The sequence below is a fragment of the Mya arenaria genome, chromosome 5 (genome assembly GCF_026914265.1).
Source record: "Mya arenaria isolate MELC-2E11 chromosome 5, ASM2691426v1".
NCBI classification, from domain to species: Eukaryota; Metazoa; Mollusca; class Bivalvia; order Myida; family Myidae; genus Mya; species Mya arenaria.
This window is the reverse complement of record NC_069126.1, coordinates 790,367-802,626: the sequence shown is the minus strand read 5'-3', so window position 1 is coordinate 802,626 and position 12,260 is coordinate 790,367. Positions and strand designations below refer to the sequence as shown.

At 34.2% G+C, this 12,260-nt stretch overlaps 2 long non-coding RNA genes across 2 annotated transcripts; both read left to right on the top strand.

The window, feature by feature from the left end:
- Positions 1-2,594: 2,594 nt before the first annotated feature.
- LOC128234973 (uncharacterized) lies at positions 2,595-9,635 on the top strand. Its single transcript, XR_008261088.1, has 3 exons — positions 2,595-2,627; positions 7,863-7,951; positions 9,578-9,635. It is a non-coding gene; the product is annotated as an uncharacterized LOC128234973 (long non-coding RNA).
- On the top strand, positions 4,005-5,967 carry LOC128234972 (uncharacterized). The gene is made up of 3 exons (XR_008261087.1): positions 4,005-4,362; positions 4,704-5,109; positions 5,353-5,967. It is a non-coding gene; the product is annotated as an uncharacterized LOC128234972 (long non-coding RNA).
- Positions 9,636-12,260: the final 2,625 nt, after the last annotated feature.

Here is a 12,260-nt window from a genome sequence, read left to right as displayed (position 1 = left end):
GCAGGACAGGTCGTTACTTATCGGAATTGTAATAATTAATCAATAACAACTTATGTTTGTTTTTGTTTATTATTTTCAGTGAAGACACCACTGAAGTTCTTCGGCATCAATAAATATCATAAAAGAATTACGTTTATGTTTTTAATTCGTAATATCAAATAAGCCAATCAAATGTATTGTCGTGTGTAAACTCTGCATAAGTTTGCCTATCTTAACCTTTTTGAATGGTCAACCCAATTAAAATCAAAAGATTGACCATTTTGTTGTGATCAATAAACCGCAAATAACACCATGAAAATAAATGGCTTCAATATCATAACTGCGAAAAGCCGAGGCAGTGAATGAATATGTGTTTGTTTAGCAATAGGGCCCCTTGATTGGCGACGAACATAAAGGATTCATATTCGCATTGTCATTTGTTTGCTTAATCAAATTGACAGTTAGGTACCTACATCATATTAAGATTCCAATTTAATGATTTGATATATCTATCAAACTAATTATACTGACACGCGCCATGAGAAAAAATGCAGATCAAACGGTACTCTGTGTGACGTCAGAGCACGCGCGGTGAAGAGATTTTGTGTTGTTGTTTACTTAATCGCCCCATACTTGTAACAGCAGACGATATACTGGATAGACGAATGCCCTATGTAAAATTTTACTGATTTTGACTTGAATCTTTTTTTAATATTTTATCGACTCGCTTATAAGACGGCTCGGGTCCCCTACTTTGGGGTTAAAAATCGGGACCCAATTTCCCCGTCTTATAGTCGAGAAAATACGGTATTAGGAATTCGGGAATCGCGTGTCACTTTGTTTTGACAGCCGGTGTGTCGTTAAATATTGATAATCGATAATGATGATTGCGCTTAGGATTGACTGCCGCGCGATAATCAAACAATAATCAAACGTGTGAAAAGAAAATTGATTGAAACATAATTTGTTTGTTGCAGAAAATAAAGAACTAGAAAGTGATCATTTTGGAGGGTTGTTTCATCTAAAGACTTCTATGATTGAATCAAATCAGAGCGGTGCGTTAATTAAACTATCAAACATACTTAACAAGCATTAAATTACGCGAGTTGTTTTATTTAAAGACTTGGAAAAAAAGATGATTATAGAAATGCAGAAATGTTTAATTATGTTTATCACTTTTGCATGTGCTTTAATCATGTCTCAACCTCTGTCTAAACGTCGAAGAACTGTCCCTTTTCATTTTATTCCAGTTTTCAACTTACCTCTAAAGGATAACTCAGTTAATATTTTGAGTAAATTTACTCCGTACATCAAATCCTCACTAAACCGGAATCCTCACTAAACCGGAAATTTTGCCCAGTTCGGACCTTGTCCGGTTTAGTGAGTTTCCACTGTACTCACTCAGTGAACTGATCTAGATGAAAAATAACCTACAAATCTTTCAGTGTGTTTTTTACTTCCATATTTTTGGTTTTGATTTATAGAAGGAATTAGATATGGCATTTTCAGTACAAGAGTTATTTAAAGACTGGCTGGTGTCCATGCTTTGAATATCAATCATGTTTTGTGTGTCAACTAGAACCAGATAAACAGCACAGAACTTCTTAATAGAATGTAATCAGTTGGACACAAATGCATTGTAAAATTGGGTTGAATACATTAACATCTACCTTGATATGTTAAAAAAAATGGTGAATTCTAAATATCGGGTTAATGTTGATAAGGTCAAACTGTCCTTTAAAAGTGTTACAACAACTTGGTCAGTGAATGTTGGTTAAATCAAACAGTTCGCCAATTTTGGTGGTATTGTTTGTTTTCAAGTATTCTTTGGGCAATAAAACCTGCGAGGAACTAACTTCACCATGGTTTATATTTTTAATGGATTAATTTAAAACTAAAATGTTTACCCTGTAATGGCTCATTTTCCAACAGAAGTGTAACCAATAGAATGGTTCTAACTTTGAACTTGATCATGTATATTACTGCACTCGTGTATTAATCATGCCCACTCACAAGAGGCAGACAAAACATTAAGCATGTATGCAGTCTGTTGCTGTATGCTTTTGCGTCTTATGTCATTTACCGTCATATACCATAGATGTACCAATAATGGCAAGTTTTAGTAAAACATTCAAGCATTGTAATCAAGTTCAGTTTTACCAGGTCCCTTAAGATATCACAAGTTCTAAATCTGATGTAGTTTGCATAGCACCACTCACCCCCCTCCCCCAGTCCAAATCACCCCCTTCAGATATGGTGGGGGTAAAAACCTACTCCACACCATATCTTACATTTATAAATAATTTAAGAGCAAATATGGTACACTAGAAAATAGTTTTGAAAAAATGAATCTTATTTCTCCATATTATGCAAGCTGACAGACTTAAGTTTAACTTATAGAATGAATTCAGATTGTTCTCTACACACAGGAAAGAAGTGTTTTAATAAGTATTTGCTGGATGTTTTAAGGTATTAATATAGGCATATAAAGGAACTTCAAATTCCTGAAATCTATTGTTGTAGGCAATAACAATGATGTATACGGTATGGAAATTACTATATAGGGAGTATTGAACTGTTTGATTTTTTTCTTCAGGTTGACAGAATTGCTGGAGGCAACGGGAATGTTTATGGATTGACTTTTTCTGGTAATTTTTTTAATTATTTAAAAGAAAAAAATTCAGAGTGAATACATCAAATGTTATGATTATGTTTTGACAACATGCTACTGCTCGAGTGACTGTGTGACAAATGCAGAAGTATAAAAAACAACAACAGAAATACATGTAGTTGTCAAATGTTGGAAACAATTTTACCTGCATACCAGTCATTTGATTGAAGTGTGGTTATGATGATTTCTAAGGAGAAGCTCATTACTTGATCATCACGGTACAAGTGTACAAAACACCTACATGCATGTCCCTGGTGTATGCTCTAAAGTATGAAGCTCTTCAAATATATTAGTTTAATTATAGATTATATATTTTCTATTTATTTGTTTGGGAGATGAACAGTATTGTTAGTTCATGAACCCGTACGTTCGTAATTGGCACATATAGCTGCGCACAGGGAAAACTTCTCAAAAACTGTCTAGTCTGTCAAGCTTACGTGGTTTGAATAATAATACCATATTGATCGGGTTACCAATAATCATTCGCACTCGGTTTATACCCCGGTATGGTAATTTCAGGGCGATGGTAGACAGATATAAAGAAATATCAACTTTACCTTGTATAGACACTGTCTACGTCAATCGATTTGCTGTTAGCCTGACTAGGCAAATATTTGTCAGGTGGCGATACAAGATTGTCTCTTTAAACAAACTTTACTATTTGATTCCCAAACTAAGTCCTGCAATAATAAAATATCATCTCTTACTTTTTATTAAATGGTAAATTGCAAAAATAATGAGGAAAAAACTTTGACATTAAAATTCTCTCTTATAAACAATAATGAGGAAAACTCTGAACTTTTAAATGTCAGTCTTTGTACCATAATGGTGTAATGAAAATAATAATTTGTAATTTTTAGATGACAAGTTAAAATTTTTTAGATGACAAGTGTAAAATATTAAGTTATAAAGACATAAAGAACTACCTTGACTTTTATTTTCTAGAAATCAAAAATGGTATTCATATGCTTGGCAACTACTGTATGATAAAATGGTAAATGTTTTCCCCTATAGCTTAAGAAATGCCTGATAATGTTAAGTGTTACAATTATGTCAATATCTTCATACCTTGATAAACCAGGAAAAAATATTATATTTGTGTCACGCTATTTTATCATCTTATCAGCAGCGTTGAAGACAAAAGCACTTGAAATTTTAACTGGCTTTCCTGCTTTAGTTGTCCTAAAAATGATGAGAGGATTTCAAAAAGCTTTTTACATCCTTGATTTGAAGTTAAATGTTATTGAATGCATTTAAATGTATAAGTTATTTAAAGTGTATAATGTAGTAAAAAATGAAGTATATGTGCTATATTATCTCGGAAAATAATTGTTGCATGAAAACTTACTAAGAATTGACCTTACGACAGCGGCTTCTAAGCCACGCCCCCTGATATCAAGGGAGCGAACTCTGTCTATGTCTGTCAAACAAACGAGGAAGTAATGGCGTATCGCGTCGTTTCGCTTTCCGATATTCCTGACAAATTATCATAAATGTGACATACCAATGCGAAAAAAATAGAAGTCAAAGGAATTTGTTACTGGCTGCTACATCGGAAGGCTCGATATATCTTTAGAAAATGACGATATCTAACATTTACGGTGTGAAATCTATCCAAGTCAGAGAAAATCGGATAGCCGCCATGTTGTCAACATTGACATCGATACAAAGGAAAAGCGTGTGTGTGACGCATACTGTAAATGCAAACAAGGGTAAGTTTAACTTTTAATAACACCGGTCCTTCTTACAGTATTGTTGAAATAAAGATTAAATCATCGCACAGTATGAGTAAATCATAAATGGCCCGAATGGGGAACCCGGAAGTGACATTAAATAACAGTTACATGCCAGCTATACAGTATAACCTTGTATTCTATAGTATGAGCAGAAATGGTTAATGGGGTTATGCATAAAAAGTTTCAGTTCTAAGCAATTGAACACTCTCCCTTATGAATAATAATGTAATAGTTGACAAGTGACAATCGTGGGTGATATCAATCTGTAACTTTTGCATTGCTCAAACATTCACATGCTTTGATTTTTGTTCTTACAGAAATTGTGGAACATGTTCACACACTCTGGCTGTAAAAGTAGACCTGGGAGGAAAAGTGCCCCCGGTGTGGGGTTCGAACTCACAACCACCAGAACACTAGCCCGGCACTCTAACCAACTAAGCTGACCGGGCAGCTGGTTCTAACCCACACACACTACCCTCCCCCCATTTACCGGTTAAGGCTGGTGGAGGGTCTCCTGCTATTTACCGTTGACACCATTAAAGTATTCTGATTGATGGAAATAAGGAAGTCCCCTTATTATTGTCTTCAACAAGCCTACCGCCACAGGGGACCTAGCATAAGACCGGAAACCGCCCCCCCCCCACACACACACATGATATTTGCCAGTCCAGGCAATGTCAACCGCAAGAGAAAACCAATGATGACAATTTTTACAAATAATCGGTAGGACCTATTTTAAAGCTTTTTATAACATTTAGTTTTACTTTGCTGTACAAAAGTAATGGACTATTTGTCCAGAGAAAAACAACAACCACAAAACATTAGCTATTATCTTGTCAATATTTCATTATGATATACATGTAGAAAGCAAACATCAAAGGCAGTAGCATTTACAGCTAGTATTAAAATACTTAACAATACATGTAACTGATTTATTTTAATATTGGCATCTTTTATTTATTTCAGGAAAGTGTGGTCTTTTGAAGAGAGTTCTTGAAGTTGTTCAGCATGTTGTTTTGATGGATTCTTGGAAGGATGTACCTCTATGATGTTAGCTTCAGTTCTGGAGTATAACACCAGTTGTTGCATATTTAATATCAGATTTATTAAATACATTGTTGTTTTGCAAACATTACTTAAACTTTGATATTTCTTTGGTGTTTATGTATGATATTGTAGGTGAATATTTCTTTATTGCAATGGCAAATATATTTTAAAATATATAGCATTAGCAGAAGTTATTTTTCACTGTTAAAGCTGCACTTTCACAGATTGATCACTTTGACAACTTGCACAGGATTAGATTGCATTTATCATATTTTGGCTCGGAGAAGTTTGCTTTGTTATTTATATATTAGGTCTTAATTTAAAGAATGCCAAAATAAGCCGATTCTGAGACAAAAAGTGTCAAACTAGAATTCTGTGAGAGTGGAACTTTAAGAATACTGTTAATCGAGTGTGCATGTGATCCGGACTCTGAACATTGGATGAACTATCATTAAATATTGTAGATTTACGTAAATGGCCCAAAATATAAGAATAACAATGAAAATATGTACATGTTCGACTTGTTCTTTTTTCATAATAAGTCTAAGTCTTTACAGCACATGTTTGGCAGAATCAAGTTCTAATGAACAAAATAATTGATTTAAATGTACAGTGAAATAAATTGTTTTATACAGAAAATAATAACTTAACGATTCAGACCGATCTGTTCTCGTTTTGTTTTGGTGGCTCAAATATTTATCTGAGTTTTGGAGGAGGCCTAGCTGGTGTGAGCTGGTCAAATACAGTAGCTGCTTGAGAGTCAGGGTTTTCTTGATTGGATTTCCCGTCACAAAGTGTTGATATGAAAATAAGAAATCTATGAAATGTGTCGGAATGACAGCTACAAAAGCCATTGATTACATAGGAACCATACGAGTAGATGAGATTCGGAAGCATGCGATGGTTCGGACAAAAATTTAGTTGTACGATATTTCCTGATTTACTTTGAAAGCAAAGCAGTTTATAAAAACTACATAACGGTATCAACAAAAATACCTCTATCTTGAATGAAATCAATCGTGTCCATGTTGAACCTGATATTAAATGGCCATTAATGCCGATTTGACAACACAAGCCAAAGCATAAATGTACGATGTTTATAGTTTAAAAATAGTAACACTTATTTAGGTCATGCACGGACAATTTCAGTATTAAATAAATTTTGAGTGGATTGAAATAAGTAGTTTTGTTCAAAAAAATACTTTGGTACAGACGTATAGATGTTTCGCCTTTGAACGATCTTTCAAAATTTCCAAGTTCAGCTGTTGATGAGGTCTTCCACAGAGTCTGATACAGCACTTGCATTTTTCTAAATAACTCGCTGGTTTCGAATACGGAACGAATTGGAAGCCATCTTTAGTCGGCCTGGCTACCTTGTATCCGAATTACAAGTGCCATGACAACACCTTTTTACCATAATACTTAAAAAGGCGAGGAATTGCCAGCGCATGTATATGACGGACTCTGGTCAGTTTGACGGACAAAATGGCGGATAGTAACACGGCTTATCAGCCCTACATTCTGATTGGCTGATAGGACCTGTCAATCAAATCCTGTCGTAAGGTCAATTGCTCCAAGGACCAGATAGTGTCACCATACAGGTGCCTGTCTAGCAGAGAATAGCGTATACCCTTTACACCCTGAATACTAGATGATATTGGTTTAATTTGTTAGTCGCCTATTAAACACTAAAAATGACACAGCAAATTTTTCAGACATATATGACTGTAAAATGTTAGGTCTTAGTGTCAGACGTCTGAGTAAACTGTAAGTTTTATGAATATTTTTAACTACATAACTATATGTGAGCACAAATAGGCGCTATTATTGATGGAGAGTTCACAAAAATAGCTTGATGATAGTCTGTTGAGGATGATACAGACAATGGAACACTTTGATCTCTGTAATGACCTTCATATATCTAGTATTTAGAGCTGGTCTAACACATGAAAGAAAACATAAACGTCTTTACAGTAACATTGATGCTTGTACCAGTCTTTATGTAAGAGTTAAATGATAGTCGATAATTAAGGGCTCGTAACAAGAGTTGCTAACAAGACTTTGATGCTTGACAATATGAAGTGACGAACATAAATGATTATATGTGTTATTTATATTATGCAATGATAGGTCCGTGACTGTATTGGTTAAACATCAAGATCGCAAGAGAAGACATATTGTATTTTTCTTATAAATGTTGACACATTTCCTCCTTTTTTTCAGACTTCAACTTTCATTGTTTCTACCAAAAATATATATATATAAAGATTTGCCTCTTTCAGTCATTGTAAATAACACAGTAGTTGGTATTGAGTTATTATCCTGAAAATGATCAAAAACACATACCATTGTGAACTTTGTATAAAATTGTCCTTTATCTTTATCTAACCAGTATTTCCTATCAGAACATTTTAATATATTCATTACAGGATTCCTTTCCTTCCATTTGATTCCAGATGAGAACTGGTTCTGCAAAGACAGGAGCACTGAGACAACTATGACTATCCCCTTTCTAAATGTAAGGTAATGCTTTATATCAAGCTCAAAGCTAAATTTCTGCCTCAAATGTTTTCCTTCTATATTTGTAAGTCCATATAATAATGAGATTTCAACCAACTAGCCACAACTGATGATATAATTTGAAACTGAATCCACAACGTAGCTTGATGTTTGCGACGTAGCTTGATGTTCGCAGCGTGCCAGACATTAAAACCTCAGACATTCATTTGAAGAAAAGAATTGTCTTCTAATAAAATCACAATCAAGTAGATTGCCTAAGAAACAAATTTTTCGCTTTAAAACCCTGGCATTGGGTTTCAGTAAAGCATTGCTTAATAAGTAGATATGGGAAGATTCAGACAGTGGAATTACTTGTCTCAAAGAATTCTGTCAGGCTTGTAGACTTATGGCAGTGAATTCTGTGAGATGATCAATCAAACAGAATGTTGGAGCAGACGGCTTTGACCATAAAGTGTCCAAATAAGTGGACAGTACTTTCTTCTTATGTTGCTGGTCAATAAACTTGTCTGGAAGGCTAGGTCATCATCTTATAGGAATGATCTACCATGTATGTGGATATATCCAATCTCCTGTGTCTAGTCAAGTGCTTATTTAGTTAGAAACATAAATGTCCTTTTTGGGCAAATACCATGCTTAATGCAAGTACATGATAGGTGATTTCTCGCAACCAAATCATTATTTATTTTACAGTTAAAATTGAATAAAAATCTCTCAACATAAGTCAGAAAATTCTTACATAAAATTGATACATTTATCTTTTGAACAGGAAAATGTAGTATATAAGACAATTTGCTAATAAAGCATTTAATAGGTCCAAGAAAGATCCTCCCAGATAAAGAGTTCTAGACATTAAATCCCAGGGGATCTTGTTTATGAATAATGTTGGGAGTTTTCAGCACTTTTCCTGGTCTGACCTCAAAGACCAATTTGCACTAAAAATATGTGGAGTTAGTTGTTAAAACTGTACTTGCACTAATTTTTGCTTGGTTCAGTAATTTTCAACAGACATTGACTACCATATTTGTGTCATAGTTCATTCTCATTTGCTGGCTTCTGCTGAAGAAAAATCACTGAATTTAGTACCCAAGACTGTCCGACTTCATAGGGCAGTGCTGTGTCAAATTATGGAAGTTATAATGAAGATTGTTCAAGAGTGAGAACAAATATGCTTCACAAACACATTATGCAGCTTAAAGAGCTCTGTCATGGCAGTGTCCAGAAATAAGGCCATAATAAAAACATCTTGTCAATGTGCTAATATAATAGAAGGCTTTCTGTCCAAGTGACTGTTGTGCCCACTCATTGTTGTGTAGTGATTTAGTGATAGGTGTCTGTAGGACCATAGGTTGTGAAATTGTTTTTTTTTTATATGTTTCAATATAGTTAATACACACTTACTTTTGTCAAACACATTTCACCATCCTGATTGATAATTGATAATTGGAGGAGATGTGTAAGCTTGTATATAAATTATGCTTATATAATCTTGTTTAAGACGTTAAGCAATTCTTTACATTTACGACGTTAAGGAGTTCTATACATTTAAAATGTTAAGCTGTTGTGTAATGAGTACTTCAAACATGCACTGATAGTTGACTATAAAACTTGTTTGTGTATGCTTCAGGTGTGACAACTGTAAAGAGGACTATATTTCCTGAATTAGACTACAAGCACCACAAAAGGTAAATACATTTTCCAGTGATAAAAGCGTTCACCATGAATATTCTGTAAGGTTTCATATTCATCTCTATTGTTTTCAACTACATTGATTTTGTTCCACTGATTTATATCTCCACCAAAAAGGAATTGATATGACATTTCGATTTGAAAAGCAGATTTAACATTCTTGAGCGTTCCGCATTGTCTAATAGAATTTCCAAATTGAAAGTTCTCTGAAAACTACTTGATAAATCTCGTTAGGTGTTTGCCATTTGTGCAAAAGGGTAATTTGATAACAGAAATTCATCAAACATTTCACATTTTCCAAAGCTAAATTTCCAAATTTCCAAAAATTTCAGGCAGTCAAGAAAAGTGAAATTTCCTTTCTTGCAAATGTCTGTTAAAATGCACTAAATCAGAACCTGAAATTTAAGTCAGGGAAACTTCTGCATTTTCAGAAATTATATCCAGTCTGGACATTTCTTTGATGTCTTCAATTGTTGAATTCGAAGTAAGGAAACAATTATTGCATACCAAGTAATAAAAGCAGAACAGCTAGAAAAGCAGGGTTTTTTTAAACAAAATCATACAGTCCATGGTAAAAAAGGAACGCCAGACTGATGAGTGCAAAGAATTATTTTGCCGATATTCGTGATTGGACGTTGATAATGGCCATGTATGGTAATAGACTATGTTATTAATGTCCTGCAAAACCTTCTTGTCTAGACTTTGGTGATTGTGGTCGTTCCTTCTAACCAGTGAAATGTTTTTTTCCCATTTAGATCTCAGACAAAGACTGCTTCTAAACTAATGTGCCATACTGCGCCTTTCAAAATATGTTCCTTTTGCGCAGCGGGTGAGAACTGGGTACCACTCTTGTCTGTGTTCTGCTAAGAGTTTGCATCATGAACATCAGTGTCTACAATATCAACTGCGTTCTGTCTGTTTTGGATATTGCGAGTTGTTAAGACATTTCCATATAAAATCCATAGAAAAACTGTATTTGTATAGACTTGAAAAAAAATTGATTATAACAGCTAGCTTAAGCTTACGTTTTGTTTCAGCATGATACACTGTGACATTACTATAAAAACTTAACTGGATATAACCATCTTATTTTTCATTACTGATGTATGGAATAAGCTGTGTCAAAAGTGTACATTTGCCCAAACTTGGTTATCAACATTGACAGATGGGCATCCACCGTGGTATAACTGTAAGAATGAACTAAGTCCTTACCTGCTAAAATAAGAGATAGAAGCAGTTTGCAACTCGCCAAAGATTTTTTTAGCCCATGTCTGGAAGTAATCCTCCATTGCTGAGACTATTGAATTATTGATGAACATTTTGTACAACTAATGGCCAGTCCAGACACATAAGAGTTTTTAACAACTCTGTGTCTGCTAGGGCTATTTCTGACTAACATTTTATCATTGTCTTACCAGACTTATGTGGAATCGGTCTCCCTTTAACTGTATTTTCTGTCTTGCATTTCCTGTTTTATGTATTTTGGCAAGGCTTTGCCTAAATTTTATTGTAAGAAGTGTACAGTACATGCTTTGTTACCCAGAGTAGAAATAACACATTATATTACATTCAGTTGTCATGAAACAGTGACTAGAATAGGTTTCCACTGAGATAGACCATCATGTAGAAGAGGGTTTCGCTGAAATAGATAATCAGGTAGAAGAGGGTTTTGCTGAAATAGACAATCAGGTAGAAGAGGGTTCAACTGAAATAGATAATCGAGTAGAGGATGGTTCCGCTGAAATAGACTACGGTAAATCATTGAGTATAGGACATACTTTTTAACCCCAGAATTCTTATAAATAAAATGCTTGCATCTTATATACAGTATTAGGCTTCTGACGATTTTTTTTCCAAAATATGTTTGTTTACAACTCACTTCAAAGAGATGCTACTCACATTGATTGATGAATTTAGTTATAGCGGCAGTAGAAAATCATGTACAATTAGCAACAGTAGACGACAACAAATAAAATTGGTAAACTATTTTAAAATTTCAAAATTGTATGATAGCTTTTACGTATTATGACTCTATTTAAAAACAATTAGACAATTAGACATGCATCATGTGACGTGGCATCATTGTGCACTGTTGCTGTGCAATGGTGTGAAAAACTCCCTCTAGATCTACCTTAGGGCCGCTGCCTTACTACCAATAGTACAACATATTGCAATGACAGAGTTGTTCATCCCATTAAACCATGTGTTTGAAAAACTTTAATTAGGTGTTGAGAACATTAAAATGTTAAGGGGGTAAAATATATCTGTTCTTTATACAATTTGCAATGAGGGCTTTGTGGAGAGCAACATCAGGATGACAAATTTTATTTTTTGTTTATTGATTGCCTAATACAGTATTACAATTTATCATTTATGTACATGTGTTGTACTATTTAATAACATTTGCCATTTTCACGATTCAATCAAATTCGTCAAAACAAATTTGGGGGCTGCAAATTTTGACATTTTTTCAATGGGTCCTATATATTCTATTAGTGGTATCAATTTTGTTGACTGTCTAGAAAGTGACTGTCTAGAAGAGAAAGCTGCTGAAATTGACTATCAGGTGACTTTCTAGAAGAGCAAACCAATTTGATTTTCCCCAGCAACAAAAACACTGC